The sequence below is a fragment of the Poecilia mexicana genome, unplaced genomic scaffold (genome assembly GCF_051168715.1).
Source record: "Poecilia mexicana isolate PSO_F unplaced genomic scaffold, ASM5116871v1 scaffold_20, whole genome shotgun sequence".
NCBI classification, from domain to species: Eukaryota; Metazoa; Chordata; class Actinopteri; order Cyprinodontiformes; family Poeciliidae; genus Poecilia; species Poecilia mexicana.
Genome location: NW_028263389.1, coordinates 10,168,910 through 10,175,814, shown reverse-complemented (window position 1 = coordinate 10,175,814; position 6,905 = coordinate 10,168,910).

Here is a 6,905-nt window from a genome sequence, read left to right as displayed (position 1 = left end):
AATCTTTTGTACTATAAAAGGTCTGATTTTAGTTTCGGCTTTTACACGGGGAAGGTTTAGTAGATTGCCATTGGTTATTGTTTTAAAGTAAATGTATTGATTCGGTTTATTTGATCTCAGTTGTGCTCCATTGTGGTTCATTTAAACTCAAATCTACTGGTAAAAATTGGAAGGGAAAGGGTTCGCTTTATAGTTTGGAACTTCTCTGAATGAACTAGATCAATGTAGTCAGTCTTGTTAAATCCCAGAACAGGAGCACTATAAAACATCTCTCTTTCCAATAATTAATACCATTCTTTCTATCATTATGGTAGAGGGGAGTTTATTTGTTTGTTTGTTTTTCCTGATTGTTCAGAGTGCAATGCCATTTTCTAAGGGAGTGTTGTTAACTTTCTATGCTACCAGAAAAAAACCTGAGCTGTTTTCAAAGAGTACACGCTTTCCCTTTAAGCTTTTTTTGTGTTTTAGAATTCTGTCAGCCTCAGTCTTAGACGAATGTCCTATTCTCTTACGTATAAAGGAAGGAATAACAGGTGTTAACATTTGAGCTCTCCTTTCTCTCCCTTGTGTTATTGCAAAAAGAGTTGGATAGGAGCAAGTTAGCATTGCAATCACACGTCTTGCAGCTGTGGAAGAGGTCAGCTTTACCCACTCTCTCCTGACCCATCCCTTTGCTCTTTCTTTTTCAGATAACAGTACTCCTTTTCTTCTCTCACCACCATAGGAGTGTTTTTTTTTTTCTTTCTTCTTTTTTATTTATTTAATTTTTTTATTTAGCCCACTGGGGCTATAAATACTGCATTCGGGCCAGAGGTAGCACAAATACAGAATTCTTATTTCATTTTCAGGCAGATTTGGTCCAGACGCGGACCGGATCAGAGCCAAAGTCTTTTTTTTTTTTTGCAGGTGTCAGGCAGCCTCATGATCCCAGCCCGACCCGCAGCTGGCACATGTGCATAAACCCTCCGATGACTGCTATGCGGATCTGGAGCCTTTACGGATTTGGCCCGCATCAGAATGCTGTAGGTTTTGTCTGTGCCTCTACCTGTGTACAGGCTCAGAGATCGATGTCAGTCTCTGCTCGTCAGTGTTGGGTGCAGCCTGTGTACATGTTTGGTGGAACCATCTGACAGGCAGGGCTGTAAAGTTGGGGGGCCAATGGCCCTCGGGGCCCCCCCCCTGTTCCAGCACTACTGACAATTATCATGTTATCTTAGAAGTTACACTGACATCACTCATGATGATTGATTTGTAGGTTGGCTCTGCAATATCCTTTTTTTTAATTTCTGAAATATAATTTTTTTAAAGGGACAAACTTTTGTTTATTTGGTAAATAATTTGCTTAACCAGTTGCTTGGTTTGTTTTTGATTGACTGACTGCCCGGTTAGTTTGGTTGGCTGGATGATCATAGTCTTACAGGTTAGATCCATAGTTCAGTTGGTTGGTTGGCTTGTTTTATTCAATTCAATAAAACATGTCGATTCAATCACATATTCATTAGAACTGATCCTGGTTGTCAAACAGTACAGTAAGCTCTTTATTCAGAACAGTTCAAAGGGTTTCTAAGGAAACCCAGCAGATTGCATCAAGTGATTAACTGGCAGCATTCACTCTTACTAAACAAGCATGTAGTGACAGCATGAATCACCTGCACTGTGTAGTTGACTGTACAGCAATCCCTCATACCGAGCATGTATGTAGTGACAGTGGAGAGGAAAAACTGTAATTGAATTGGTTCAGTTGGTTGGTTAGTTGGTTTGATTGCATGCTGGGTGGGTTTATTAAACCATACGCCAAGCATTCAACCATACATTCAACCGTCTGTCTGTCCATCCATCCATCCGTCCCTGTTGCAAAATTCCAGTTCATTCTGAAAAAGATAAAATACATGTTACTTTCTGGTGAAGGATTTAGAGGTTTATGCAATTTCTAGGGATTAGAACCATATGATTGACGTCTAAATGCTGAAGTGCTCCAAAGTATTTGCTTACACTTTTGTTTAACTCACAGCCAAAAGAAATGCTGATCAGATGTTTTCAATCCTCAACAGAGCAGGATATGGCTTCTCCTGTGTTCTGATAGTGAAAGAGAGTTTCAGGATATTCATTTGCTGTGTATTCAGAGTTTTTTTTTTTTTTTTTTAAGGTTTGTTTCAGGATATTAATTTCAACTATATCCGCCAATGATGGCAGATTCAAGAAAAGCGCAAAGGAGGAAATTATTTAGACTCGATGGAGTGGCTGTGCCTAAATGAAAATGAAAAGTTGTTTTACAAAAACATATTAAAGTGAGGCAGCTATAAAATCTCTAATGCATTAATTTATTAAATGAACTTCTTTTCAGGCATTAAGTACCATTCATGTTAAAATTATGGATAGGAACCTAAGAAATGTCTGCCAGTGCATAGTCATTTTTAATGCAACAATGTAGTCTTTGTGGTGTTAATGTTAAGTGAATATATCAAATCGTAATTTTCACACCTCTTTCAACTTCTTCTGTTTGCATTAATGCAAAAATACGTATGTTGTTGCTTCTGATGTTAACCTTTATCATTTACCGCTGCAAGACAGTTTTATCCTTTATGAACAAAAGGACAAAACTCTTCACAGAAGAGTATTTGTAAAACAACGTGGGCACTTCTGAACTCTGAACTTGTGAAAGGCTATGAATACTTCTGCCACCACACTGAAGTCAAGAATCATGAGTCTCTGACCTGATTGATTGCCTCTAGAGACGGATCTCATTCACTGTGTAGGAAATTACCTTTCTTTCTTGTTAGCATGGAAATTTTTACATTTACTTTTACATTTCTTAATTCTGAAGTTTACTTACAAGCATATCGTCACAAAGGTTTTGCTAGCACTAGTGACAGAAGTTATGCAGCTAGACCTGACAACACACTATAAAGCTAGTAAAAACATGCATACATTACAAAGTGTTGCATTGTTTCTATCATGGGATCTTTGTGCTATTTGGCTCTTAGGCTAAGGCCACTATATTTTACATCCTTTACTTTGATATAAATGTCTCTAACTCAGTTCTCCTAACTCAGCAAAACAGCCCTGACAGTGTGTTTGTTAGCATATTGGAGTCTTCACTCAGGAAACAACCAAAGTCTGTTGCTGGGAGGGTGGCTAGTAGCTGCTTCTCTTGCTGTTTTAATAGCTTCCAGCCAGTTACCCTGAAGATCAGTCGGTAGCTCGGCCTGCCTGCCTGCCTTGGTCCTCTGTGGCAGATTGTTAGCCAGGCCTGCTGTTCAGCTGCAGATGCTGTGAGAATCAGGGCAGGATGCCGTTATCTGGGAATCAGCTGTAACATAAACCTTAGGGGAACGGACACTTGGATTGGAATACTGTGTTTGTAAAACACTCCAGATGTGTATTTGCTATGCCCACCTACATGCGCCATCTTTATTTCCTGAAAGCTTGTGTGATTCTGTATGGCATGTACCCCTTCAATCTGTACCTTTTTTTTTTTATCTTTCTTTTTCAAACTTTAACAGAGTATTTCATTATGTTTAAAAGGTGTTAGCTGCAATATATTGTATAGACGATGTATATGGTGTTTATTGTCTGAGTTGCATTGCAATAAGCTCAAATTGTCTATTTCTTTAAACATTGTGTCTTTTTCCCCATTATTCTGCTAAGGGCTGTTTTTCATTAGCATATCACTGTGGCAGATCCTTGGCTGTCATGCTGAGAGCCTGACTTTTACCATTAGCAGTCAGACTAAGTTGTGTGATTTATCTATCTGTGCATTAGGGGACCAGCCCATCAACAATAACTTAAAGCTGTTTTTTACTTGAGAACAGAACAAGTGGTTCCTTTTTGTTTTTGTTTTTTTTTTTTGTAGATGACGTTTTTCTCGTTTAAAAAGCAGATGCATTGGCCAAAACAAGCAAATATTCAGAGTACGAATAATCTGTTTTTTGATTCAAGGCTTTGCTCCACGATTTTCTTAAATGCTAGTTGGCATTGGCTCAAGTTCTACATTCCCAGCTTATCATCTAAGAGCAAATGTTTGATTCCAGAGGGAGCTAAATTACATTTGGCATCAGTGTAATCTAATAGGTAATGGAAAGCGTTTGTTTTGCTGCCAAGAGAATCAAGTCAACATCCAGCAATGAAGGAGGGCAAGAACATGATGGGATTATGAAATATGGGATGTCGGTAATCCTCACACTTTAGAATTACAAAACAGTCATGGATTTAATCAGACAGCTAAAGAAGTGCATATATTATGCCCCTTTACACAAAATGCAAATGGAAAGAGCAGACGATATGTTTTTATGAAATATCAGCACATTTTGGGCCGTGGGAGTCAAGTTAAAAGATCACAAAGAAGTGTGCTAATGGTTTAATGCATTTCATTTCTGTCATATGAGGTTGTTCAGATCGAACTTGACTGTGAATTTGTCTCCCGGTCGGTTTTGATTATTTTCCATTTTCCATAAATAAGCAGGTGATCATCATTTAAAAATAAGAATTATTGTTATCATAAGTGCAACTTGTAGCTTTTTTATGTAATAGAAATTGCAGGCAACTCTGTTGAAATATGTCTATCAGTGTCTAGATTAACTTTCAAAAAAGTTAACAATCTAGACATTTGAAGATTTGGTTTGAGCAACAGATGAATCGAGAAAAAAGTATTCATGTATAAATGAGACATTTGGTTGTTTTAATTCAATTCAATTCAGCTCACTCAGGGTGTCAATTCATAGCACATATCACAAAGCACTTTCTAAGAAAAATAAGAAATATCTAATATGAACAAATAATTACAAAATTTACTGTTTTATCTGAGATGCCTCAGTCATTGTAGTGACAGCAAAGAAACAATGACCTATTAAGAAGGCAGTCCAGTTTTCAAGGCCTAGTTTCGGATGTAAGGATAGCAGAGTCTATTATTACCTCACCAGGAGGAGCAGATGACCGAGACCCTCTTGAGGGTCTTTGGATGTTTGTTCTTTGGCACTGGTACCACAGAGGTCTCCCACTGTTGTGGTACTTCAGCCAGCTTCAGACTCAAGTCGAACATGAATCCCATGATGCCACACAGTTAATCTGCACAGCACGTCGGGAGTCTGGAGCTGATCAAGTACGTTGACACTTTGAAGTACAGTATGTGTGTCTCTTTTGATGCACTACCATTTAGAATAGTGTGTGTACGTATTTTGATCAAACGTGTGGATTATAATGGTTTCAAATGCATTAAGACTTACACATTTCTTTGGCCATGGCATAGCCATCATGGATCAGCTTGTTCATACCAAACGTTCAACAAACCCTCTATTAATGGAATTTCAATTAGCTAAGTGCCTCAGATAAATAATAGATAATTAATTCTGAATGTCTCTTATGCTGTCGTGTTGATTTTTAGTTTCAAGTATGTAGCGTTTGAGGGAAGCGTCATCATAGAGTAGTATGCGACAACGTGATGATAGTTTTGGTTCATTCTCGCAATTACTGAGTCGCTATGAAGTCGACTTTGTATCAGACGTGCAAGAGTTGCAGTGACAACCAAACAGTGGCTTTTGTATAGGCTGGAGTGTCAGATTTGTAGCCTAAGCCTGTTATGATTTTGTCTGCCTGTGCCATTGAACTGAGAGGTAGATACGCAGTTGTGAAATGAGGGCATAAGTACCCAAGGTCTGTTGTTATGATATTATTGGTAAACACTCTTTATTTTTACAGCTTTGAAAGTGCTATTGCCTGTGGTTTTTACGGTGCAGAGGGTCCATGAGGTCCATAGACCACCGACCGTACATCAGTTGAGTCCACCAAGTCAATTAGGACCATCTTCTCCCAATGACAGATTAGAGTATTTTTGGCAGACTGCCCAGAGCAAGGACCCGGAAGAGTCAGGAAGTCGATCATGTGAGTTCATCTCTGTTTTGCCCCCCAAACAAACACCAATAGCCTTACGAACAGCACGGCCTCGCTGGCATTTCATTTTCCATTTGGCAAGCTCGATTAATCACAGCACTCCTATATAATGCAACGCACATGGCCACCCACCGTTACTGGCTCTCATTATTCCCCCACGCGGGGAAATGTACAGCTAGGGGCAACTGAGGCAGAGAAAGAGCAAGGGGAACATTCTGGCACTGCAGATTCTGAACAAATGAGGGATAAAAGTAACGGGCCAAACAGGACAGGAGCTGGAGCAGGGGGGGAAGTAAGAGGGATTCAGTGATACCCAGAAAGATGTGGGTTGAAGCGAGTGGGTTATGGCTAAGCTGTGAGGAGGACTGATAAAAGACCGGGACTGTTCCACGTCCCCTCAAGGCGCTGCTTCTATCTGCATATTCATTGAGCTGACACTGGCTTTTCTCCCCATCGTCCATGAAAGGATGCCAAGTGGCTTTTACCTAGTGGCTTCTAATAAGCCTCTATGTCTAACATGCACACAAATCTCTCATCAAGATGAGTGATACTTAGGAACAAATATTTGCTTCCTTGTTTTCTAAAAAAGCGGTATCAAGCAGGTTAAAATACTAAAAAAAAAGAAAAAAGCTTTATCTGTTGTGTTTATATAGCTCTGCATCACATAAACATCACTAGATTTAATGTTTTTCTGACTGCCTCTTGACTGTTTATGTCTACGATTGAGAATGAGACATGCTGACGTTATCTTCTTTCATGCATGTCGTCTGATTGTTTATCCCTTCTGTTCAGTAGGATATTTGATCTGCCGCAGAGGGCTAGAACAAATACTGGGACAAAAAACTTTAGTGCAAAAGCAGACTTTCTCTTCATCAATCAAGTGTTAACAATGAGACCAGAGCACATGTTGGAGATTTTAATGCCAATTCCTGATTCAGGATTTTACAAGTACCCTCCTCTGTTAGGAGGCCATTTTGCCTGGCCTCTCTTCCTCTTGCCATGCTGTCCCCCTTTTGGCA